Source organism: Stegostoma tigrinum, chromosome 14, assembly GCF_030684315.1.
Source record: "Stegostoma tigrinum isolate sSteTig4 chromosome 14, sSteTig4.hap1, whole genome shotgun sequence".
Classification (NCBI taxonomy): domain Eukaryota; kingdom Metazoa; phylum Chordata; class Chondrichthyes; order Orectolobiformes; family Stegostomatidae; genus Stegostoma; species Stegostoma tigrinum.
The window spans coordinates 34,364,562-34,391,947 of record NC_081367.1 but is presented as its reverse complement, the minus strand read 5'-3'; the positions used below and the strand labels follow the sequence as shown (position 1 = coordinate 34,391,947).

General features: G+C 40.7%; 1 protein-coding gene across 13 annotated transcripts in view; it reads right to left on the bottom strand.

The window, feature by feature from the left end:
- Positions 1 to 27,386, bottom strand: part of nlgn1 (neuroligin 1) — a 573,697-nt gene that overhangs the window by 503,635 nt on the left and 42,676 nt on the right. For 7 of the 13 annotated variants that reach the window (XM_048542415.2, XM_048542423.2, XM_048542425.2 and 4 more), the window contains exon 1: positions 25,976 to 26,409. The exons of 1 other annotated variant lie outside the window; for it this stretch is intronic. The gene's annotated coding sequence lies outside the window, so the exon portion shown is untranslated. 5 more of the 13 variants (XM_048542421.2, XM_048542417.2, XM_048542416.2 and 2 more) reach the window with 5 other exon arrangements.

Below are 27,386 nucleotides of genomic sequence, written 5' to 3'. Positions count from 1 at the left end.
GTCCTTGTCTATTCATCCTATCCATGCCCCTGATGATTTTATAAACCTCTACAAGGTCACACCTCACTCTCTGATCCTCCAGGGAAAATACCCCCAGCCTACTCAGCCTCCCCCCTACAGCTCAACCCCTCCAACCCTGGCAACGATCTTGTAAATCTTTTCTGAACTCCTTCAAATTTCACAACATCTTTCCTGTAGCAGGGAGACCAAAACTGCACACAATATTTGAAAAGCGATCTAACCAATGTCCCGTACAGCTACAACATGACCTCCCAACTCCAATGCTCAATGCACTGATTAATAAAGGCAAGCATACCAAGAGCCTTCTTCAGTATACTTTTCACTCCAAGGTCTCTTGGTTCAGCAATTTTGCCAAGGACCGTACTATTAAGCGTGTAAGTCCTGCCCTGATTTGCCTTACCAAAATGCAGTATCGTATATTTATCTAAATTAAACTCCATCTGCCACTCCTCACCACACCACTGCCGCCTTTCCCCCCACCCCTGCCAGCCCATCTGGCCAAGGTCCTGTTGTACTCTGAGGTAATCTTCTTTGCTGTCCACTACATCACCAATTTTGATATAATCTGCAAACTTTCTAACTGTACCTCCTACATTCACATCCAAATCATTCGTATATATGACCAAAACCTGAGGACCAAGCACCAATCCCTGATGTTTTGGGCTTTTCCATCATTGACGATGGGAATATTTGTGGACCGTCCGTCCGGGAGTTGCTTATTTGTCCACTGCTGTTCCTGACTGGATATGGCAGGGCTGCAGAGTTTAGATCTGCTCCATTAGTTGTGGGATCATTTAGCTCGGTCTATTATTTGCTACTTGGCATATAAGTAGTCCTGTTTGGTAGCTTCACCACGTTGACACCTCATTTATAAGTATGCTTGATACTGCTCTTAGCATGCCCTTCTGCACACACCACCAGGCTTGATAGTTATCATTGAAAGTGGGATGTGCCAGGCCATGCCAGACAAGTTGTACTCGAGTACAATTATGCTACAATTGATGGCCACAGTGCCTTATGGACAGCTAGTGTTGAGTTGCTAGATCTGTTCGAAGCCTGTTCCATTTATCATGACGATGGTACCATACAACATTATGGACAGCATTCTCAATAATGAAGGTGAGACTTTGTCTCCATAAAAGGTGTACAGTGGTCACTCTTACGGACACATGCAGCTGCAGCTTGCAGACTGGTAAGGATAAAGTATTTTTGTCTCTCACCACCTGATACCTGCTAGATTCAGCCTTGTAACTATGTCCTTTAGGTTAATAAGTAAATCAAGGGTTCTGGGGGAAAAAAGGCAGGAAAGTAAAGCTGAAAACTTGCAGCTAAGCCAGGATCTCATTGAATGATGGCGCAGTTTCAATTTCTGCTCCTATGTCTGATGATCTGAATTACACAGAAGGAGGCGCAAGATATTTAAACATCAAAGATGTTGAGAGCTAACTTGCAGTCAATGGGGAAACTTTAGTCTCCAGGTCTCAAAGGAGTATAACTAATGTCTGAAATCATAAAATATCAAAATTATGGCTGTCTGGCTAATTCCAAGAAAGATTGAAGCTGAATGTTTACAACTCCAGAACACAGACCACTGTTACAATATGAAGTCTCCACCTGCTTCAAGAAGACCACCATCATCCCAGTACCAAAGAAAACACATGCAACATGCTTCAATGACTACTGCCCAGTGACTGTGACTTACACAACCATGAAGTGCTTTGACAGTTTAGTCATAGCCCACATCAACTCTAGCCTCTCAGCATACCTCAATCCTTCGCAATTTGCCTACTGGTGAAAGAAGTCCAATACAGGCTTCATTTCTGTAGCTCCACATTCATCCCTGGAACATCTGGATAATCAGGGTAACTGTGTCAGGCTCCTACTTATTGACTACAGCTCTGCCTTCAACACTATAATCCCTAACAAAGTAATCCCCAAACTCTGATACCTAGGTCTCGGCTCCATCCTCTCCAATTGAATCCTCAGCTTCCTCGCTCACTGACTGCCATCAGTGAATAGAGGCAACAGCACCTCCTCCACAATAATCCTAGACACTGATGCCCCACAAGGATGTGTACTCAATCTCCGAATGTACTCCCTGTGTACTCACGACTGTAATGCAAATTTGATATGGACACCATATACAAGTTTGCTGATGACACCACCATTGTGGGCCAGATATCAAACAATCATGAGTCAGAATACAGGAAGATGATACAATGCTAGGTGTTGAACAACAACAACCTCTCAATGTCAGCAAAACTAAAGAACTGATCATTGACTTCAGGAAGAGAAGGAGAAGGAGGAGGAGGAAGAGGAGGACACATCCCTATCCACATCACAGCTGAGGTGGAGAGGATCAACAGCATCAAGTTCCTAGGATGCCAATCTGTCATCTACCTCCCATGTAGATGTGATGGTCACAGCCATAGGGCACCTCTTCTTTCTCAGAACGCTTAGGGAATTCAGCACATCTGTAAGAACCCACAGCAACTTTTCTAGATGTACCATAGAAAGCATTCTATTCAGCTACATAACAGCTTGGTTCAGCAACTGCCCACAGCCCCAACCATCAGAGAAGCCAACCTCCCATCCATGAGCTCCATTTACACTTCTCATTGCTGTAGAAAGGGTGCCAACAAAGACCATCTCACCCGTTAATACATTTTTGCAACCTGTGTCAAGCAGAAGAGACAGAAGCTTGGAAACTCAAACAAAAGGTTTCAGGGCAGCTTCTTCCCTGCTATTCTGAGACTGTTGAACGGGCCTTTCTAATTTCAAATCTAACATTAACCTTGCATGCCTTGCTCTGTCTAAGCACCTTATGATCTGCCTGCACTACTCGCAAAGCTAAAAGCTTTTGATTTATTGTAATCACAAGCGCAGTAAAATCAAAGACCTAGTTACAAGGCTCGAGTGAAATATGATTTCTTTGAATGGGTTTGGGAAGGGAAAGTTGCAAGTCACAGGGTGAAAATCCTCAAGCTTCCTTCTAGGCAGGACTGAGGGTGCAATCAAGCCCACACAAACTGCTCCAATCCAAGGCAGCCACTTCTGAAAGACAACTAGGGATGGCTAGGTTAGCAAGCCCCTCAGTCTGTGAATGAATTTTCTTAAGAAGAAGCCATTACAGTATTGGGTTACAGCTTTTCAAAGTGTCACTGAACCTCACAGGTAAATTCACTGCATAGTAATTTAAAGGACACAATAGGAGGCAAAGACAGAGACTGTTCTGACTCTGCTGACCATTATGCAGAATGTGGGTAAGAGCTCACAAGAATGAAGAGACAATATTCACGAAGAGGAGGTTGGAAAATTCACCTAGTTTAGGTTACGCAGAGAGAAAAAAAAATTCAGTACAAGTCAGATCTGAAATGACAAGTTACCCAGATAGGAAAGGAAAAGGGAACTAGGTCATTTCGAGAATGGTTAATAGCTCCAAGCTAGTGCCAGAAAAATAATGTCTGCTAAGGGGACAATATTAAATATTATTGTGGCATAGGACTATCACACATCCCATTGTCACTCATGTTAAAACCTTAATGGCAAATTTCTTTTCTGGAGTTTAGGAATTATGATGGAGTCAGTGTCCTGCAGCATGAAAACAGACCCTTCGGTCCAACTAGTCCATACTGACCATAATTCTAAACTAAACTAGTACCACCTGCCTGCACTTGGCCCATATCCCTCCAAACATTGCTTATTCTTCATGTACTTAGCTAAGTGACTTTTAAATGTTTTAACTATCCCACATCCAGTATTTCCACTGGCATTTCATTCCACATACAATTCACTCTGTAGATTATTTAGGGGAATTTGTTTTCTTTCTCCTCTCACCTTAAACATATACACCCCTAATCTTGAAATCCCCCACCCTACAGGCAAGGCACCTGCCATTCACCTTATCTCTACCGCTCATGACTTTAAAAAGCTCTATCAAAAGGTCACCTCTCAACCTCTGATGCTTCGACAAAAAATGTCCCAGCCGATCCAGCATCTCTCCACATCCTCCATTCAAATCATCCAATGCAAACTAATTGTTTTCAAATCACTTAAAATCAATCTACACAGAAATATCCATAAGGAAAGATTTATAGTTATTTAGCACTTTTGCATTACCAGGACATCCCGAAGTATTCTTGATCAAAGACATAGCTCAAGGTGCAATATTTTCTTTAAATGTGGAAAAAATTATAACAAAGTTCCTACAAAAAAATGGTATGATGACGACAAGATACTCTTGAATATACACAAAACTGGGAACACAGAACATTCTTTTCAAAATTTTGAGGTAACAAAGTTATTGGCAATGCAGCAAATGAAATAGTCTGTAATTAAATTTTCCTAAATTCTTTGATACGATATCATAAATTAGAATCTTAACAAAATTCAAAGCCTAATCAAGGGGACAAGTTGGCTGCTACTACTGTTCACCACTTGTATAATTAATCTGAACTTGAAAATCAGAACTACAAATTTCAAGACTTGCAGATAACTTCAAATTGGGATTAATTGTAGTCATGGGGAAATCACTAAAGTTCATGTGCAGGAAGACAACAATACTATCCGATATTCATTAATTTGCAGAATAGGAAAACAAATGGATACTGATTTTTGATAGGACGTGAAATGGTGCATATACAATACTAAAACAAAACCAAAAAGAACTGCGGATGCTGTAAATCAGGAACAAAAACAAAGCCGCTAGAAAAGCTCGGCAGGTCTGGCAGCATCTGTGAAGGAGAAAACAGAGTTAACTTTGGGGTTCGGTGACCCTTCCTCAGTTCAGGTTGACGAGCTTTTCCAGCAGCTTTGTTTTTGTTCCTCATTCACAATATTCTTTGGAAATAAATGCCCTCTGGTAGTACAGATTTACAACAATGAAAAAATAGCAAAGCATGATAACAAGTCCACAAAAAATGCAGAATCGTTAACTTCTAGCAGAACAGAAATGAACAGCAAACAAATGAAGCTTATATCAAACTCTGATTGCAAAACACTTAGTATAACATGCACAGTTCGGTTCTCAATCATGTGAAAATTACAGCGGCATTGCAGAGGACCCTAAAGCGACTTACAAGAATAATACAAGGAAAGACTGAACGGGCTGGAGTCCCTTTTATCTGGAAAACACCGAATTATGGATTTCTTTAATGCAGTGAAGGGATTATATGGGATAGATGCAAGAAAAATGCCTCCATTTGTCATTTAAACAAAACTAGGTGTCATAAATATTACTTTATTTTTCCATCACGTTCTCAATCTGACCTCTCTGCTGTTTTCTCATAGCATTTCAATGCAGTCCAAATGTATGCTCAAAGTTCAGTAACTCATCTTTCAAATAGACACTTCACCGCCTTACAGACTCAGCACTGACCTCTACAATTCCAATTCATAAACTGTCAGCACTTTGTTTCCTTTCTCTTTCACAATTTCAGTTTTTCTCTAAATTTTGCTTCTTGACATCAGTTTATACCGCCTTTTGTACTTTGTAAAAGGAGGACTTTTAACTAATTATTTCCATGCCAGCTCCTTGCAATTGCAAGTCAGCTTGTCCCATTCCCCTGTCTGCACCCTGTAGGCATGCTCTTATTTTTTTTCCCCCTCAAGCACTGCATACAACTTTATTAGCTCTTTTGCCAGTCACCTCGATTTATGTCCTCTGACTTTCAACCCTTCCAAATGGAACAGTTCTTCTACATTTGCTCTATCTAAGCCTCAAGTGATCTGCAACATCTTTATCATATCTCCTCTCAAAGCTTTTTAAGGAAGGCAACCCCAACTTCACCAAATTGTCCAACTAACTGCAATACTTCATCCTGGAATTATTTGAAGTCTTTCTGCATCCTCTCCAAAGCCTCACATTCTTTCCAATGTGCAGTGCTCAGAATTGCACACAGTCCCATTTGAAAGTAAACCAGCAGCGTGGTTCAGAGTAGTTTTCTTGCTTTTGTATTCTATTCTTATATTTCCAACACGCAGGATTTCATATACTTTACTAAACTTCCTTCTCTATCTGCCCTGTTAGCTCTAACAATTGCTGCACATATCGCCCCAAGTCTGTCAATGCCTACACTAACTAGAGAATTGCAACCATCATTTTACATTGGTAAGAACAACAAGGCAAAGTCACATTTATATTTGTCTGAACAAAAATTGTCTACCACACATCCACCCATTTCACAAGAGATAACAAGGTGCAGAGCTGGATGAACACAGTAGGTCAAGCAGCATCAGAAGAGCAGGAAGACTGACGTTTCAGGTCTGGGCTCTTCTTCAGAAAAGAGGGAGGGGAAGGGAGTTCTGAAATAAATAGGGAGAGAGGGGGAGGTGGATCGAAGGTCAGTCCAGGGAGGACGGACAGGTCAAGGGGGCGAGATGAGGTTAGTAGGTAGGAGATGGGGGTGGAGTTTGAGGTGGGAAGGGGGATAGTTGGGAGGAAGAAACAAGCTGGGCTGGTTTTGGGATGCAGTAGTGGGAGGGGAGATTTTGAAGCTTGTGACGTCCACATTGCAGCCCAATGGTTTAAGGGTTCCCATGAGGTGCTGTTCCTGCAACCTTCAGGCAGCATTATTGTGGCACTGAAGGAGGCTCAAGATGGACATGTCATCTGAGGAACGGAAGGGGGAGGTGAAATGGTTCGCGACTGGGAGGTGCAGTTGTTTATTGCAAACTGAGCGGAGATGGTCCTGCAAGGTGGTCCCCAAGCCTTCGCTTGGTTTCCCAAATATACAGGAGGCCACAATAGGAATAGCAGATACAGTATACCACATTAGCAGATGTGCAGGTGAACATCTGCTTGATGTTGGAAGTCTTCTTGAGGTCTGGGGTGGAGATGAGGGGGAAAGTATAGGGGCAGGTGTAACACTTCTTACAGTTGCAGGGAAAAGTGCTGGTTCTGGTGGGGCTGGAGGGGTGTGTGGAGCCGACAAGGGATTCATGGAGAGAGTGATCCCTCTGGAAAACAGATAAGGGTGGTGGGGTCATATTGCAGATGGTGGAATTGTCAGGGGATGATGCTTTGGATCCGGAGGTTGGTGGGGTGGTACATGAGGAAGAGGGGGAATCTGTTTTGGTTGTTATTGTGGGGAGGGGGTGTGAGGAATGAGTTGCGGGATATGCGGGAGACACAGTTGAAGGTGTTCTCAACCATTGCAGGGTGGGGGCGGTGGTAGATGTGTCCTTGAAAAACGAGGGCATCTGAGATGTACAGGGGCAGATGCGGAGGAATTGGGAATAGGGGATGGCATTTTTTCAGGAAGGTGGATGGGAAGAGGTGTATTCTAGGTAGCTGTGGGAGTCGGTGGGCTTGATATGGATATTGGTTTCTAGGTGCCAGAGATGGAGACAGAGATCCAGTAAGGTGAGGAAGGTATTCGAGATGGTCCAGGTGAATTTAAGGTTGGGGTGGAAGTTGTTGGTGAAGCCTGTTTATCTCCTCGGAACAGAGGAATAGGAGTAGGACTTTTAACCCCTTCCCCTGCTCTGCCACTAGCATGTGTTAAAATAAATCTGCTGCAACTTTGCCCGTTCACGTAATCTATCAACGTCTTATCATAATTTTACACTGTCGTCATTGTGTACAGTGCTGCTCAATTTCGTGTCCTCTTTCTCTGCATTTTCCTCATAGTTCATAATATTGTTAGGCTTTAACATCTGCAAATTTTGAAACTGCACCTTGCACCAAGTGTAAGTCATTAATGTTATAAACTCAATCAAGAACAGAATTTTAGTGTTGGAAAAAGTTTGAAACCTCAGTTACTTAGTAAATGAATAAAGCCACAAGATTCCAAATTTAAATACAAGAATTTTATTATACAATAGATAAACAAAGCTACAACTAAATAGCATCTTGGGTAATCACTTTTACCTTATAATCTAAAATCAATATAAAAAAGTTAAACATTAAGCAGCAAATAAATTGCTTGATTATAAACATATTGCTGGTCCCCTTTCAAACTTTTCCCCCCATAGGGGCATGAGAATTGTCTCTGAATACCTTATCGGTCTTCATTTTTATGTCATTTTTTTCTAAAAATGAATCCTGCTACTAACATTCCCATCCCATGATTGGAATTTAAAACAAGTCACCTCGAGCTGAGTTGCCAAAGAACAACTGAGCTACTGTAACTCTTATAAATTACCTGTTAAATAGCAGGTATAACTAAGGCAGATCTTATGAACTGGTTCAGCAATCCACTCAGCATGTGTGTCAGTCACAAGGTCCTTCAAAACATAGTTTTTCTTGTGAAGAATTTCAGCTTCTCTTCAAGGATTTAGCCCGATCCCTGGCCAAAAGCTGTGCACAACCAATACAAAGTTCCAGGTGCATCAGCTTCACCAGAGATACTACATGCTTACAGAATCACAACTCTGTTTATGATGTACTGGATGATGATGAACCAGTTATATTGGCTTCAGATAACAGAAACAGCTGCAGCAACTATATATTTGTCTATTCTTAATTTATGGAAACAGTCTGTTTTCTACAGCCAAACCTGTACTGCACCACTAAGGTCAGAATCTAAGCTAAGCTGTGGCGTACTGTTTTTTTTAATTGATTTATCAGTTTCAGTTAACCTGGAATTTTTAGCTTCCAATTTCTATTTCAGTCTTAGTTGCTTTAAATTTTTTTTTTGGTAGGCGGAGAAGAGGGAGGAGAAGCAGCACCGGACTCCAGAGCTGGATAGAAGACAGCACAATCATCACCATTTTTTCACACAAAACACTAATGGTGGAAAATGGCCCACCAGTGCCACCTTGTCCAGCCCTTAATTCTATGTGTCAGGCATGCTGTCAGAAAGGTCATTTTAAAGGTAATATGACAAACTAGTAACTTGCATCTGTTGATAACAAAAATGTTGCACTGCACGGTTCAATGAGCAGAAAATAAAGAACAAGAGGTAAAGTTTTAGATCCACAAGGCTGTTTCTAATAAGCAGACAGAATAGTTAATGACACGAGAGCTAATTTTGAATCGGGCACAGAAGAGAGCACTTTCATTCTTTCACAGAGGTTGAAGCCCGAATTTCTCTAATCAAAAGGCCTTTGACAAGGTGCGCACAGGAGGCTGCCAATTAAGCTAAGAGCCCACGGTGTTAAAGGGCAAGATGCTGACATGAATAGAAAATTGACTGACAGGCAGACGGCAGAGAGTAGGGACGAAGGGATCATTTTCAGGATGGCAGACAGTGACTAGTAGAGTGGCGCAAGGATCTATGGTGAGATGACAACTATTCACGTTATACGATGAAGAACTGATCAATGCAAAGATCGGTTGACGGACAGTTAGTATTGAGAAGCAGGAAGGTTGCAGATGGCCTTACAAGCTGCAAGAGTGGGCAAAGAAGTGGCAGATGGAATACAATGTGCAAAAGTATGAGGTTATATTCTTCGGTTAGAAGAGGTTTAGACTATTTTCTAAATGGGGAAAGGCTTCAGAAATCTGAAGCACAAATGGACTTGGCAGTCGCGATTCTGTTAAAATTAACATGACAGTGCAGTTGGCAGTTAGGAAGACAAATGCAGTGGTAGTATTCACTTCAAGAGGTTAGGTATATCATTGATATATATTGTATAGATATAGCAAGAGCAGAGATAGATCGTTGATGCAGCGGTCAATGAGGAGGTTTACAAGAATGATCACAGGGATGAAGAATTTGTCATATGATGAGCAGGTGAGGACTCTGGGTCTCTATTCGATGGAGTTTTGAAGAATGAGAGAGGGTCTCAATGAAACTTATAGAATACCAAGAGATCTGGGTAGAAGAGATGTTTCCACTAATAAGAAAGATTAGACCCAAAAGGCACAGCCTCAGAGTGAAGGGGTCAAGCTTTAGAACTGAAATGAGGAAGAATTTCTTCAGCTAGATGGTGGTTATTTGTTGAACTCATTGTACAGAAGGCTGTTCAGGCTAAGTCATTGATTTTAGACAGATATATATGTTCTTGACTGGTAAGAGGATCAAGGGTTATGGAAAGGAGACAGGAGAATGAACTTGAGAAACGTATTAGCCATGATCAAATGGGGAGCAGACTCAAAATGGGCCAAACGGTCTAACTCTGCTTCTGTATCTTATGATTTATAATCATCTTCCTTTAACTTCAGGTTGTTGGAGACATTGCAATGATAGAGATCACAAAAAAAACTGCGCTAACATTTACGTACACGGGGAAAGGATCACGGATACACAGCAATGTGTTGTACCTAATCATTTTTTAAAAATTCTTACAAAAATGCAGAGAGTCTTGTGAAGCTTTGAATCATTTTTAACTTCAGCTGCAGAAGAAACATAAAGGAACTCAATATGCTGTGAGCCACACTCCACCCCCGAGGACCACAGGAAAATATTGCAGATTTTTATTTCTAAACAAAGGGTAGAGAAAATATGGAAAGATAAAACCAACCAGTCACAAAACAACGTTTTAAATCTTAATTTTTTTCCTTTAGGAAAGAAGAGAAATGAAGATACAAGAATTGGTCCTGAATCTTGTTATGCTCTTTCAAGACAGTGTAAATATGACCTTGAGCTTTGTCGTCTTATTTGAGGAGAACCAGCATTTTACTGAAGAGGATGAACAGAGGGTGAATTTGTTCATTTCGCGGAACCCACCAATGCCCTGCAGCAGTTGTAATCTATTATAGAGCTGCCTTTAAGCAGTAGTATTGAAACTATAGATCCTTCTTAACACCAAGATAGCTCTTGCAGAGAAAATGCCCAATGATAACATAGAATCTTTTGGATTTGTCAAACAAGTCAGCAGATCATAATTCTATGAAGGAGCCACCAAAAATACTCATTGTAATATCAGAGTCTACTGGGGTTTAATTCCCTCAATTCTTCAAGTTTATTACCGATGATGGCGAAATTGTATTCTTCTTTTGGTGTTCCTGAGATATCATTGTCTTCAGATGACCAGCCTTAAGCTGGAGAGGCTAGGGAAGTTATTGCAACACCTAAAAGAAAGAGAACTGATCAGCCTATAATTTGTAGGGACATCCTTTTTATGTTTTCAGAATTGTCCTTAGAATGTTCTTTCCTTTACATCTAACCAACTCCTTTCAGATGAGATGCTATATAGTTCTTTCATTGTTGAAGCAGTGGACAATGCATCAGTGAAGTTCAGCATAGGAACTGAAAATGCTTCTTTTTTTTCCACCCCCAAGTCACTACATTCACCTTTCCGCATTGGGTAAAGAAGGGAAAGATGAGAAACTCAGTCTGCCTTCTTCCTTTTTGTGTTTTTGAAGGCTCAGGTCCTGAAGATTTGTCTCTCAAGTCATTTTTTCTTTGACCAATCTTTTGCCTTCATGTTAACATTAAGTATCACAGCTCAGTCACTTGATGTTGAAAAGAGCTGGCATTTTACTCTGCAAACGTGTTTGTTTTTAAAACCAAGAAAAGGCAATACGTACATTTTTCATTTTCTTAAAACAAATGGAGAAAATTGCTGGAGGAGATTGATGCCTTTGATCACCAAGACTTGAAACGGCAGCAGGATGAGAAAATTAGAAACAGGATGAAAATATAAATCATTTATACTTCATAGTAAGCACACTTAATGGATACATAGCAAACTAGGAGGGAGGTGTAATATATGAAGTTAATAGCTACACACCAATAACTAGACTGCATCATTATCAACATCATATCGCATGGGACTGGGACCTGATGGAAGAATGGTTTTAAAGAACTCAGCTCTATCACGTTACATACCCAGTTTGAATCGTTGATGAAAGTCTCAGTTTTCACCAAAATAGTGGCCAGTGTTTGTCTGTCTGAACTCGCTCATGATATTTAATCATTGGGCTGCAACAAATAAAGGTGACAGCTCATCACTTTCTTCAAGAATAATTAGGGATGGTCAATAAATGCCAAAGTACTCACATCCATGATCAAATTTTTCAAATGCAGTTGTCACAGCTGATACACGAGCCCCATTCCTTCCTCCATTTATCAACAACCGACACCACTGTTCTCCAACTACATAGCTAACATATTCTTTAAATGTTGCCACAACCTTGCTGCAGTAATCCCAGAGGTGCATTCCAGTCTCACAACTCTACATAAAAATGTTCCTTGGAGGAAACACACTCATTGGTCCAGATACTTGAATTCAAATTTCACCACAGACATTATGTACCTGTGGACATGTCCTAAAACAGGATAGGAGTGAGTCATTCAACCCATTATGCTTCAGATCACATCTCATCTGTGTTTCAGGTCTGTATATCTACTTAATTACTCAAACAAAGCCTAGTAATAATCACTAAAATTTCAATTAATCCAGCAATCCGCAGCCTTTTTCCATTATCCACTGTATAATAAACTACTTTAAAATTTCACTCCTGAATAGTTAAGCTATAATTTTACTATTGGGTCCTGTTGTTCTGAGTTTTCCAACTGTCCTAAAAAAATTACATTTTAATTTAGTGTATGGAGCTTAATGTGGGCAAACGAGAAGTCATTTATGCTGATGCCAAGACAGGCAAGTGCAAAGGATTGTGTGAACAGACAGGATGTCTGCATGCATGGGTCACCGAAAGTGACTGTAACAGATAGGCAGGATAATCCAAAAGTTAATGGAAGGTAGTAGGCCTTTATCTCTAGTGAACTGCAAATTAAAAGCGAGGAATGATGTTTCAATAATGTACATAGCATCATTATTCAGTTCTGGGCACCAATACTCAGGAAGGTCTGGTGCAAATTCACCAGAGTTTTAAAAAAAAGGTGATATGATGATTTGAATATCTAGTCCCTCGAGTTGAGAACACAGAATTAGAATGCTGAAGAATATCTCATTTTGGTCGGAAATCTCAAAGGATATGGAATAAATGCAATCAAGTTCTGATGAAGAGTCACCAGTTTCGAAACGCTAATGCTGATTTCTTCCCACTGGCACTGCCAGACCTACTGAGTTTTGCCAGCAATTTCGGTTTTGTTTCAGATCACCAGCATCCACAGTCCCTGGTTTTATTTCATACAGGTAAGTACAGTACAGTTTATATGTCAGTGATGACTTAGCTGAAGAGTAAGTGAAAGCAGAGACAGTTCTACCAAAGTGTGGACCACACAGGATGTGTTCCTCTGTAAAGATTTGCTTCCAAAGAGAACTGTAATCTCTTAAATAATATCTTTAAAATCATACATTTAAATGTATTTTCATAAAAAGCTGACAACAGAGTATCTTTCCCAAACAGAAGACAGCTGTCAAAAATAGCCACCTGCACAAATGGGTCAAATGACATTAGTTACTAAAGACCAAATATCCCCAAGCCAGAATGTGTCCGAGGCCAAATTTCCGCATGTCCAAGAGAAGCCGGAGACTGAAAATCCAGGAGTGGCAGAAGCTGGGAGTAGGGTCAAAGCTGACTCAAATTTGGACTGTGAAGGGAGTCCTGCCCAGTACTCAGTAGCTTCACTGAAAGCTAAGGCTGGCTAAATAGACCATCCTTTTATTTGGAGGACAGTTGCACCCTGTGCTTAGCAGCACTGCCAGGTAGAGTTTCTGCACATGCACACTCCTCATACCATCTAGAGGTGACATTCCTAAGACAGCCTAAAAATTACTTAGAATACATTCTCATATGTAATACTTGCTCTTTTCGGAGTTCTGTTTGGAACTTTACCAAATAATTTAACTGTTCCTTGCATTTCCTTCCGTTGTTACATTGAGGGTATAGAAAAGGGCTTGTTGATCTAAGTGACAATGAATTAAGGCAAAGTCTTAATGCAACTGACTCATTTTCAAAGTGGGTCAGTGAAGGTCAGAGATAATGGGAACTGCAGATGCTGGAGAATCCAAGATAATAAAATGTGAGGCTGGATGAACACAGCAGGCCAAACAGCATCTCAGGAGCACAAAAGCTGACGTTTCGGGCCTAGACCCTTCATCAGAGAGGGGGATGGGGTGAGGGTTCTGGAATAAATAGGGAGAGAGAGAGAGGCGGACCGAAGATGGAGAGAAAAGAAGATAGGTGGAGAGGGGAGTATAGGTGGGGAGGTAGGGAGGGGATAGTCAGTCCAGGGAAGACGGACAGGTCAAGGAGGTGGGATGAGGTTAGTAGGTAGGAGATGGAGGTGCGGCTTGGGGTGGGAGGAAGGGATGGGTGAGAGGAAGAACAGGTTAGGGAGGCAGAGACAGGTTGGACTGGTTTTGGGATGCAGTGGGTGGAGGGGAAGAGCTGGGCTTGTTGTGTGGTGCAGTGGGGGGAGGGGACGAACTGGGCTGGTTTTGGGATGTGGTGGGGGAAGGGGAGATTTTGAAGCTGGTGAAGTCCACATTGATACCATTGGGCTGCAGGGTTCCCAGGCGGAATATGAGTTGCTGTTCCTGCAACCTTCGGGTGGCATCATTGTGGCACTGCAGGAGGCCCATGATGGACATGTCATCTAAAGAATGGGAGAGGGAGTGGAAATGGTTTGCGACTGGGAGGTGCAGTTGTTTATTGTGAACCGAGCGGAGGTGTTCTGCAAAGCGGTCCCCAAGCCTCCACTTGGTTTCCCCAATGTAGAGGAGGCCACACCGGGTACAATGGATGCAGTATACCACATTGGCAGATGTGCAGGTGAACCTCTGCTTAATATGGAATGTCAACTTGGGGCCTTGGATAGGGGTGAGGGAGGTGGTGTGTGGGCTAGTGTAGCATTTCCTGCGGTTGCAGGGGAAGGTGCCGGGTGTGGTGGGGTTGGAGGGCAGTGTGGAGCGAACAAGGGAGTCACGGAGAGAGTGGTCTCTCTGGAAAGCAGAGAAGGGTGGGGATGGAAAAATGTCTTGGGTGGTGGGGTCGGTTTGTAGATGGCAGAAGTGTCGGAGATGATGTGTTGTATCTGGAGGTTGGTGGGGTGGTGTGAGAGAACGAGGGGGATCCTCTTTGGCCGGTTGTGGCAGGGGCGGGGTGTGAGGGATGTGTTGCGGGAAATGCAGGAGACACGGTCAAAGGGCGTTCTCGACCACTGTGGGGGTAAAGTTGCGGTGAAGGTCAGAGGGTTGGGTTTTCTATCATTGCAGCACCCGGGTTAATTATATAATTAATATCGCAATACAAAGTTTTGCAATCAACCTCAGATAATGGTGTCTCTGCACCCATTAATGGAAATATTTCCAGTTTGTTACCATTAGGAGTTTTAGAATTTTTTATACTTTGGAACATTAACTAACCTAAGTGAAAATAAGGGGATCGTGTGATCTGCAGTCTGCCGACAGTGAACTTAGGTGGTTTAATATTTAAGGATCAAAGGCAGGCTAAAAATGGTTCCATGGACACGATATTCCAGTGTGAATACCTTGCACTATGAAGGCAGCAGTCTCTTAGTTTACTACAAGTAGACACTGTCTCCCAAAGTTCTGGGAAAGGTTTGCTGGTGTCTTGCTATAAACAGTTATAAGTGTCAATTTATTTCTAAGACGATAGAGTACTAGAATAAAGGATTGCTCATTTGCACTTCTATCTGCAAGCAAGCTTATTGTATTTCATGAACAAAAATAGAAGTTGCTGGAAAAGCTCAGCAGGTCTGGCAGCATCTGAGAAGAAAAAGATCAGATAACGTTTTGGGTCCAGTGATCCTTCTTCAGAACTAATGGTGGCTGGGAAAACGTGGGTTTACATGCAGAAAATGGTGAAGGGGAATGGGATAGCGGGTAGAGAGAGCGCGCACAAGAGCAAGCGCGAGAGAGAGAGAACAGCAGTTTTGTTCATGATCTGGCTGGGAGCATGAATAGCTTCAATGGGTGGTGGCTAACAACGCACAGTGTATAATGGCAGGCTGTGTGATAATAAGGCCTGGGTGCGGTCAGGGGTCAGGACACGGGACAGTTAGGACCTAAAAATCGGACTCGATATTATGTTCAATAATTTTAGGGCGTGACTCTCCTAGCCCCCTACCCCATCCACCAGGCCTTGTTATCACAGAGACTAACAATAGGTGTGTAATGGAAGGCTAACAGTTTCCATTAGTAGCTATTCACCCTCCTAGCCAGATTGTTATCAACTCCTTTGTCTATCCAACTGTTCTCTCTCTTTGGGCTGTATTCTTTATCCTATTGTTTACTCCCTGTCCCCTCCCCCTCCCTATTTTCTGCAAATAAACCGACGTTTTCCCAGCTACCATCAACGGGCCTTTCCTGGCCCACCTGCCTTGCCACAATGATGCCACCCAAAAGATGCAGAAACAGCATCCCATATTTTGCTTGGGAAATCCTGCAGCCCAAGGGTGTCAATGTGGACTTCACAAACTTCAAAATCTCCCCCCCGACAACCACATGCCAAAACCAAGATAATAGTGTGCAGCTGGATGAACACAGCAGGCCAAGTAGCATCTTAAGAGCACAAAAGCCAATGTTTCGGGCCTAGACCCTTCATCAGCTTTTGAGCTCCTAAGATGCTGCTTGGCCTGCTGTGTTCATCCAGCTCCACACTTTGTTATCTCGGATCCTCCAGCATCTGCAGTTCCCACTATCTCTGATCACATGCCAAAGCCAGCCCAGCTAGTCCCCGCCTCCCTAACCATTCCTCCCACCTCAAGCCCCACCCCATCCCCTACCCACGAACCTCATTCCGCCCCCCCTGACCTGTCTGTCCTCCCTGGGCTGACCTACCCTCTCCCTAACTCCCCACCTACATTCACCTTCACTGGGTTTAACCCCGCCTCTTTGACCTCTCTGTCTGCTCTCACCCTATCTTCTCATTTATCCATTTTCTATCCGCCTCCCCTGTCTCCCTATTTATTTCAGAATCCCCTTCCCCTCCCCGATTTCTGGAGAAGGGTCTCGACCCAAAACGTCAAGCTTTCCTGCTCTTCTGATGCTGCTTGGCCTGCTGTGTTCATCCAGCTTCACACAGTGTTATCTAGGATACTGGTACTGCTTTTTAAGTATCCTTTAACTACTTTATAACATTGCTCTCTCTCTAATTTCCCCACATATTTATTCCTGTACTCACAGGTTGACAGTCTGTAAGAAAAAGCAAAGCAATGTAGTTGCATACTTCTTGTTCCTTAGCTCTAGTTAAATTTACGGTCTTTGAACATGGAGACATCCTCGTTCTCAGCACTGCCATGTCACTTTAACCAAAACTACCACCCATCCTCTTTTCCTTCCTTTTCTGAACACCTTGAATCCAGGAATACTTAACATCAAGACTTTCCCTTCATTGAGCCAGGTCTCTGATCATCACATTGTGTTCCCACATGGCAATCTGCACCTGCACCATTCTGCATGCAAAGTAACTCTAATTTAGATTTCATAATTCCTTCTTACATATACTTTTGTTTAGGTGAAGGGTGACCTGAAATATTTAATTCTCTTTTATGTTTTATTTGTTCTTATAACATCCTAATTTGTGGATGTAGGTTTGCTGGCTGAGCTGGAAGGTTCATTTTCAGACATTTCATCACCATTCTAGATAACATCATCAGTGAGCCTCTGATGAAGTGCTGGTGTTATGTCCCGCTTTCTGTTTATGTTTCCTTGGGTTGGTGATGTCATTTCCTGTTCTTTCTCAGGAGGGTGGTACATGGGCTCCAAATCAATGTGTTTGTTGATGGAGTTCCAGTTGGAATGTCATGCTTCTAGGAATTCTCGTGCGTGTCTCTGTTTGGCTTGTCCTAGGATGGATGTGTTGTCCCAATCAAAGTGGTGTCCTTCCTCATCTTTATGTAAGGATAAAAGTGATAGTGGGTCATGTCGTTTTGTGGCTAGTTGATGTTCATGTATCCTGGTGGCTAGCTTTCTGCCTGTTTGTCCAATGTCGTGTTTGTCACAGTTCTTGCAAGGTATTTTGTAAACGACGTTTGTTTTGCTTGTTGTCTGTATAAGGTCTTTTAAGTTCATTAGCTACTGTTTTAGAGTTTGTGGGCTACCCATGATGCCGAAAGGTCTGAGTAGTCTGGCAGTCATTTCCGAGATGTCTTTGATGTAGGGGAGAGTGGTTATAGTTTTTGGGCACGTTTTGTCTCTTTGTTTCGGTTTGTTGCTGCGAAATCAGCGGACTGTGTTCATTGGGTACCCGTTCTTTCTGAATATGCTGTATAGGTGATTTTCTTCTGCTCTTCGTAGTTCCTCTGTGCTGCAGTGTGGGACAACACATCCATCCTAGGACAAGCCAAACAGACACACGCACGAGAATTCCTAGAAGCATGGCATTCCAACCAGAACTCCATCAACAAACACAGTGATTTGGAGCCCATCTACCAACCTCTGAGAAAAAGAATAGGAAATGACATCACCAACACAGGAAATGACATCACCAACCCAAGGAAACCTAAACACAAATAGAAAGCAGGACATAACACCAGCGCTTCACAGGAGGCTCACTGATGATGTTACCTAGAATGGTGACGAAACTTCTGAAAACGAACCTTCCAGCTCAGCGAGCAAACTTACATCCAGAACCTCAACCTGAGCTACAAGTCTTCTCAAAACTTGCTAATCCTAATTTGTAATGTATTTTATCATACCTAGTCCTAATGCATCAAAACTGGCATCTGGTCTTTTTTGGGGTAGATTCCCAATTTAATCATCCAAAATCAAACTTAACTGCTGCTTCTTCTTTGGTTGCAGCATGTTTCATCAGACAATGCGCGTGACTTTCTAGATTAGATTGTTGATTCAATGTTACTTTCAACCTGTTTTGCAAAACAGCTCAGCCTCTATCTTTAAAGGCACTTGAAACTAGACATCCAATTTAAAGTCCAGTTTAATCTCATTTCCAAGAAATTGATCAAATTCCACAAACCCTCCCCAAAAAAAAACCATGAACATGCATCATAAAAGATCCTGACAGTTTCCCTTTGGTGAATCTGCTTACAGTGAAGTTGAACCCACATTCAGCAAGCCAAATCAAACTGATAAATAGCATACCCACAATGCATTATCCAATCCACAAACTGAAATTTGTTTAATTTTCAGTTTCCCTTCTTCATCGCTAGTCTCCCCTGTGCAATTTCAAAAACCGAAATTGTTCACCCTGCAAGAATAACGTTTTTTAACAATTTGAACTACATTCCCACAAAGAATTGGACAAACATCAGAAAACGTTCAGGATTACATTTTCCACACAGGGCATCTAATCTAACGTCTTGATATCGAAGTCTCTGCCTGAAATATTCTTGGATAAGATCAGTAGTCTCCTATTCTGAAGTGCCAAATAGACACCAGATTCTTTCAAACAATATGATTATTTTTGTTTAACTTACTTATTAAATTTGTCTTTGAATTTGCTGGCAGTCACTAACACATTTCAGTCAAGCGGTATTCTTAGATTGCTTTGTAAATACTGCTTACATTGTATAACTTAGTCAAGTGATGGCATCAACTCGTCCTTGTGTTTTTTTTCTGGGTTACCGCTTTCCATCATCCCACTGTGAAAGCCAGTTTTTTGGGTTTCAATGACTTCAGCCGAATAACCTTGCAACTTGTCCATTATCTTGGACATTTAATAATTTGTTGATAGCTTTCCCTGCTGTCCATGTAATCATCACGCTCCTCCATTCATTCAATGTTACCGGCAAGTATCATCTGGATAACCACACAGAGCAGTTGTACAACGGAAGCAACTGCTTTGATCTATGTGTCAGTACCATTCTGCCCATCATCACCCAGTCCTTTATCTACCATATTATGTTCCTTATAAAAACAAATGACTATAAAAATATAAGGTGCCTTCACAGTTTTGTATTAGTTGGTCACAGTCTGCATGCTTATAATCAATTCCAATTGGACAATATGAACAGACATTAATCATCTCAATACCACTGTTTTTTCGGCGCTCCCTATCACTTTACCGGGACTTTTCCAGTCTTCTGATCCTCCTTATTATCACGTACTAAAATGGATCTCAAGTGGTCTTATACAACGCTGTAAAGCTCTCTGAAAATCTCAGAGGTATTTCAAGTGCACAGAATGAAAAAGAAAATGGACTAACTGTAATCCTCTGGTCCTAGAAGTGACTAATCACACAATTTATTTTGGGATAGATCTCATTGACCTGTTAAGTACAACAGCCCCCAACCATGTGAACTATTTTTTTTTAAATCCATGCTATAGTGGTTGTTAGTTAATTAACCAAGCTGCAAGTTAATATCCTATGGATTATCACATGATTTATTTCATAGTCTACGGCTGAAAGGACTTCTAGTTACAGTGTACATGGGCACAATATGCATATGTCTCTTGCATCTCTAAAAACTTGTCATTAACAAATTCAAGATCCCACCCATTATCAATCAGAAATCTAGCCAATGCTTCCAGTCTGACACCATTTCCACGCCCGCCCCACCAACGAGACATTTTTGCATGAGTTTAGCAAGAATAACCATTTAGCTCTTACCATGTGTAGAAAGACTGAATCTGGTTGTCATGGCTGTAATATACAAAATGAAAATCCTTTTGTTCTTATTCAACAGCTTTAAATCCACAATTGCAACTTTGCTAAAATATCTCAGATTGAAGACTTATAACCAGGCAAGGCAGCAACTTTCAATATTTGTGTATTTCACGTTTTTCACAAATCTCCAATAAGCCTTGTGTACTCATTATCAAACACACCATCTGTGATGAGAAGATGAGCAAATTGAAAGTTAAGACAACTGATGTTCTCTCATAGATATACTTATCTGATGCCACTCCTTTAACACTTTTTTAAAAAAAACCACATATTCCGATTAGAAAACATCAGGTCTTGTGAAGTGTATATATGCCACCTGATGTGGTAAACTATACCTCTACTGACTTTCCAAAAGTCAATCGCTCTATCATGAAACATGACCTAGGCTCATTTGTGGTGGAGGAGCCTCAAAACTAATGCTTGCCTTCAACTCCCAGGAATAAAATATTTCTGTTTCATCAGAAATACAGAGTTCCCTTATTTCATGTTCAAAAAACAAAGGCCACTGCACAAGATTACCACTTTTTGGAAAACGTAGCTCACTGCATTTATTCAACACATTCCATATGCTATCCAACTTCTCCTGAGACAAGGCACACATTGTTTAAGTAGGCTGCTATATATAGTATTTGGTTACAATATCAAACATTTCCCAGTCTCTCACTATTTAAAAATATTCTACATTTTTTCTGAAAGTTTCTCTGTTTTTGTTTGGAGTGTAACATTTTTCCTTCAATCAGGCCTGATACATCTTTCTTGTAACCATGAGATTGGAAGATTGAGTCCAAAGCTCCTGCAATTTTCATTCTTGCGTTATCAATTACCTTTGGACTCATCTAAGTTTCGAATTTAAGTGCTTCATGCGGCACCATTACAATTGAGCTACAAACCTCAACTTATTTCGCCACATTGTTTTGTACTGTCAGAAAATTTAGTCTCTTCAGCCAACTCACTGTTACAGATAACAAACAGTTGAGACCTAAGCATTGATCCTTATGGAAGAGTCCCTCCATCCTGATAGTGCTCTACCGGCTTTCCCCCCATCTACCCAGCCAGTTATATCTTCCAAAAAGAAAAGTTGTCAAACACGTCATCCCTTTCATAAAATCTATGATGACTCTACTTAATCATATGTAGAGTGCATGAAGTGAGCTTTTACCGTGTTCAGAAAAATAGATTCCAGCACTTATTGTACTTCTAATGTGATGTTAACTAGCCTAAAGCTCCCAATTCCCCCTTCCTTTTTTGTTTAAATCTTGGGTTTGTATTTACTATCTTCCAACCTATGCCATAGTGTTTCTTTTCAAAAGCAAGAACTCCAACATGTACATTTTGAAAAAGAAATTCTATTCAAAATGCTTTAAAAGAATTACTAAGAAACTCACTGCTCTATTTCATATGAATATGAAACATTACTTCAGAATTTTTTTTTAAATTTGCAATATACAGAATGCTCCAAACGCAATCTGTGCTAAATTTCAAACCACCATTCCTTTAATAACGCCCAATACTGTTTTACGAATTTGGTTATTTGTTAAAGTAATAGTGTGAAGATTGGGGCTACTGAATTTGGTATTGTTTATATGCCTATTCAAAAAGCATTTGATAAAAGTGCAAACTATTTGCTCACTTGCAAAATTAAAGCCCATGGGTTAAAAAAAAAAATCACTGGTTGAATGGATACAAATTTGGTTAAATGGATTTCAAACAGACATTTGGTTAATAGTTGATTTTCAAACTGGGGGGACATTTTCAGTGCGTTGGTTTTGAACTGATCTTTTTGACATACATTACATGACTTGGACTTGGGTATTGAAGGCATTATTTACAGGTTTGCAAATGCCAAACTTCAGAAAGGATAGTGAAACAGACCTCAGCATTGTGGTCATATTATATGGCTAATAATTCAGAGGCCTGAATGAATGCTCCAGAGACAAATTCAAATTTAATTAACTTTTTTAATTCAATAAATCTGGAATACAACAAACTGGTGTCAGTAATGGTGAGTATGAAATTACCAAATTTAAATTTAAAACGGAATGTAGATCACTAATACCCTTTAGAGAAGCAAATCTTCTCACTTTAGCTAGCCCTGCCTACATGGACTCCAGACCAAAAGCAATGTATTTCATTCACATTTATCTTTGGAAATGGGTCAGCAAGCCACTGTGCTGTATTGACATGTTATAAATGGAAAATTAAAAGTATGAAGCCAAATATACCACCAGCATCAACCTAGTCCCAGTTGCATCATGGGACACCCAGACTTGATGAATCTGGAAAGTACCTCACTAACATTGGTCAACCAAAACTCTCCAAACAATGGATTGAAGTAACTATTATTTTTGATTTTGAAATTCTCATCTTTGTTTTCAAATCCATTTATGACCTTGCAGGTCCCAGCTCAGTGTTCTCTTCCAGCCCTACTGCCCTCTAAAATATCTGCTCTTGTTTAATTCAGATTTGAAGCATGTCTAGTTTTAATAGCTCCACCTTTGTGGCTGTACTATCAGTTGCTGAGGGTCAAGCTCTGAAATTCCCTCCCTTTCTTCCTGTATGATACTCCTTAAAACCTATCTCATATCCAACTCTTTCTTTAAAAAAATCCCTACCCAATATATCCTTGTGTTTTGGTGTCTTTTGTTCTAAAATGCTCGCGAAGCACCACTGAATTCTTCTGAATGTTAGATTTACTTAATGCCTTTATGTTGTCAGCCAATTTTCTTGACTCCTCTGCCATCAGTTATTATTGGGTGTGCCAGTCCAATCAACTAATGTATCTATCAAAAAGGCACTTGTGTATACATTTAGCAGTAAATCATCCTTGGGACATTGAGTATGACACCGGATGCCATAAAATCTCATGGTTTCATGATTACCACATACCATCTTCCCTTAACTAATCAGTATTCTATACATTGAATATCACTTGCTAATTACGTGACAAGAATACAATGTACTTAGGACAGGGGACTTGCATCCAACACCACATCCCCTTGATTTCACCTGGTTCCTGACCTTGTCATTCCTATTGCAAAATATCACTGGAGGAATTGGAAATGATTGCAGAATCTAAGTGTTGAGATTGTTTCTGTTATTACTACAACATTATAAAGGAGGGCTGAATAGATGTACAATGTGAAATGAGACAAAAAGGTGCAACAGAGTGCAGGACAGGCAGATAGATGCAAAGTAACAGCAAAAAGAAATACAAGGTCAAAGTAACTGAGTTCCAGGTAACTTTTGACCAGCTTTGGACCAGGAAATCTTTGGATCTTCAGTCAAAAAGCAAAATGATCTACAAGTACAAAATAAAAAGAACTACAGATGCTGGAAATCTAAATTAAAAACAAAGTGCTGGAGAAACTCAGCGGGTCTGGGCAGTACCTGCAAGCAAAAAAAAGTCAAGGTTTTTTTCTCAAATCAGTAACCCTCTAGTGGAACTCCGTCAGATAGAGCAGCAGAGTTTTGAGGTCTTTGAGGGGTCACTGGGCTCCAAACATTAACTCTGGTTCCTCCCTCTACATCTGCTGACAGGCCTGCTGAGTTTCTCCAACACTTGGCTTTTGTGTTATGATCCACAAGCAGCAGAACATTATGGTTTCAGTGTCAGATTCCAAAACACCATCCCTTGACATTTCATGCTGACTTAACAAACACCCTCACAAATAAAAAGGTAAGTGAAGCTTCTGAATAACAACAGGTCAAAAGAGAAATCAAGTAGCCACATCAGTTCACTACAGACAACATATACAGAACTGAGTACTCCATGTCCCAAATAACCATTTAAAGACTAGAGAATACGTATTAACTACAGAATCCCTACAATGCGTAAGTAGGCCTTTCAGCCCATTGAGTCCACACCAATCCTCTGAAGACCATCCCACCCAGATCCATTCCCCTATCCTATAACCTTGCTAATCCACCTTGTCTGAACATCCCTGAACACTACGAGCAATTAAGCATGACCAATCCATCTAACCTGAACATCTTTGGACTGTGGGAGGAAACCACAGACACGGGGAGAATGAGCAAATTCTACACAGGCAGTCCGCCCGAGGGTGGAATCGAACCGGGGTCCCTGGCGCTGAGACGGCAGTGCTAATAACTGGGCCACGGCCACCAAGCCGCCCCAATACAAGTACTTTTGACTGTTCAAGCTATTTTCAGCACTTTCAATTGCATTTATAAAAAGTTCACCAACAGGATTTACAAATGCTTTTAACACTACTACAAATATCAAGTGCAACCAGATTTTAGTAAACCCCAAGAATAAAATCAGTAACAATATGAAAACCGCTCAACGATTTTAACTCAATATTTTGCGAGTATCCTGGACTTAATTCTCGTGTTTGTTGCCTGCAATTAAGTGGCGTTGGTCAATGGGGAACAGTCATGGAACTAGACAGTTCTAACGCACATGTACTAGAATAAATAGATACAAAGCTTTTGAGTGCGAGCATCGGTTTTATGGTCTAAAGAAAACTACCCGGATTTTAAAATCGAGCAGTAGAAACATTTCCGACACTTAACGAAGGCATCTATGATAAATTCAAGTCGATTAACAACATTTTACACACACTTTTTCCTCGAAAATCATGAGCTGCTCTTAACAATCAACTTATTTTCTTTAGCATCATCAGGGTACCGACGAAGACACCAACATTATAATTTATTCTGTGACAGCACAGATTGATATTACCCAAGAACGTCGAAGCAGTATTTTTGCGTTGGGAGCTTTGAAGACGATCTGAAGGGAAATTAGTTTTAATGCGTTTTAAATTCACAAAATCTGTGCTTTTGGTCGTATCTTTACTGGATTTTAAAAATAATGCACGGTCAGTAAAGGAGAGCTCCAAGATACCGTGTTTTCTTGCAAAAATAAATGCTATGCTCCACATCAAACTGAACATCAGGTGCATTGGTTTTGTTGTTAATAACAAGTGTTTACGTAGCTCTTCTAAAGCTATGTAAACGTTTGTTATTTCCAAACCAAGATACTGAACATAATGGAAAGATCAAACAACATGCAAATCTAAAATAAAGCTGAATTAAAGCCACATTAGAAAATAATATCATTCTGTACAATTATGCTGGAGATCAGATGAATTTCTGACATCGTGCCCTATATAGGCATTTAATGAAAGCTCAACTCCTCTTAATTATGTCAATTAATATCAAGTAATTTGTACGGTTTATCTTAATTAAAGCTGCTGAAATTGTTATCGTTCTGCCAATGATACACTCGACAAAGCTTTTCTACAATTTATACTGAATTGATAAGAGAAATTTGGTCAACCAGAGTAAAATATCGACAATACAAAACAACGTATGCGATAAACGCAAAAAAAATGACATTTTAACATTTTTGAGTCGAAAATGCAACGCCTGACAACCGTTTTCTGTAAACTGAACCGTTTTCCGAGCACTCAGCCCCTAAATCAACTGTCTTACATACAAGTATTTTTAAATAATGCTGTATCTATTGCATATTATGTCACGTATGCTTAAAATTATAGACCAAAATTGTTTACCAGCAAAGCTTCAAGCTACATTCTGTGCGCTTACCAAACGGTTGTCATGTATTAACTATTCACGTACACGATTAAGAAAAACATGGGATTTGAAGAATCTTTCTTGCTTTCCCTTTTCTCACCCTAATCGACGGCGCGATGCATTTGGCGATTTCAGATGCGAAACAATTCAGCTCACTGCTGTTCAGAGGCTACATACCAACATTTCTCCAAATTGTAATAGTTTCCCCATTCACCACCATTAAAACCCAGCAATCGTACAACTATCTCGGCGGGGCAATCCTAAACACAGCAATTCAGTAGCGTTTTTACGTCGATTCCTGAAAACCTAATTTTTTTGCCGACTTCCCCGGAGGTTTCCATCCTCATCACAGAATATCCGAAGGAATTTAAGATATTTGCGCTATAAACCTTTCACAGGTCCGATGCATTTTGCTAAGAGCTTCGAGATCTGTTTTCGGCGATGAGCTTTTTGACACAGGTTTTCCCGTTCGGCTGCACTTCAAAACGACACACAGATTCACCTAGCGGTAACTGGATAACTTACACCTCCCTTAACTGCCATTTTCTAGTTTTACCTTTTTTTGCAGTACCATCGTGGAATCTTGGTGGTTTTCTTTGGAATCATTGGATCTCAAACATGTTGTTCATACTTTGAAAAGAAAATAGACCCCGCTCTGAAAACTGAAACTCAACCTTTGTTTTGAAAAGCAGAAAAAAACCCAAAATGCAGTAAGTTTATTAAATGGCGGAGTAGACTCGAAGGGCCGAGTGGCCTCTTGTTACAAACTTGGAAATGTGGGTGTTAGGGGGCTAAAAGGTGGTTTCAACACTCAGCGACAAGTGACAGACAGAATATATTTCTCTACAGTTTAGTGTACAGGCTAGTAAAATGAATGTGGAGCAGGATTTAGGTAATTCAGATCGATACTTTCGGTCTGCGGCTATTTAGAGATGTGATGGGAACACTTCAATTTGTACGTGCAAGAGGATTAAGGCGCTAATTTTAACAGTTTATTTTTATCCAGTCAAGTGAGTGGAAGCAAAAATCGGTTGTGTGAAACTTTAGTTAATCAAAACCTGTCGATTTTACGGTGGGCGGGTTAGATTAATATATGTCCCAAATATTTGAATATATGGGACAGGAGTGAAGACTAATCACAATGAAAGGGCAAGTTTAAATTAATAAACTTGGTGATTAGAGAGGGACGCATCTCAGAGTATACAGAACCATATTCAAAGAGTGGGAAAATTATAAACCTATTAAGAAGATTGAAAGGAAGTGAAGCATTTGGCAAAACTGATCTGAATTATAAGAGGTGTGCAAAATTTTAGTCAGAACTGAGGCCTCGACACCTTTTGACCCTTTTTCATAGAAGGACTGACGTTTATCTATTGCTCTTTTTAAACAATATGTATTCCTTTTTTGAAATACCAGAATTAAA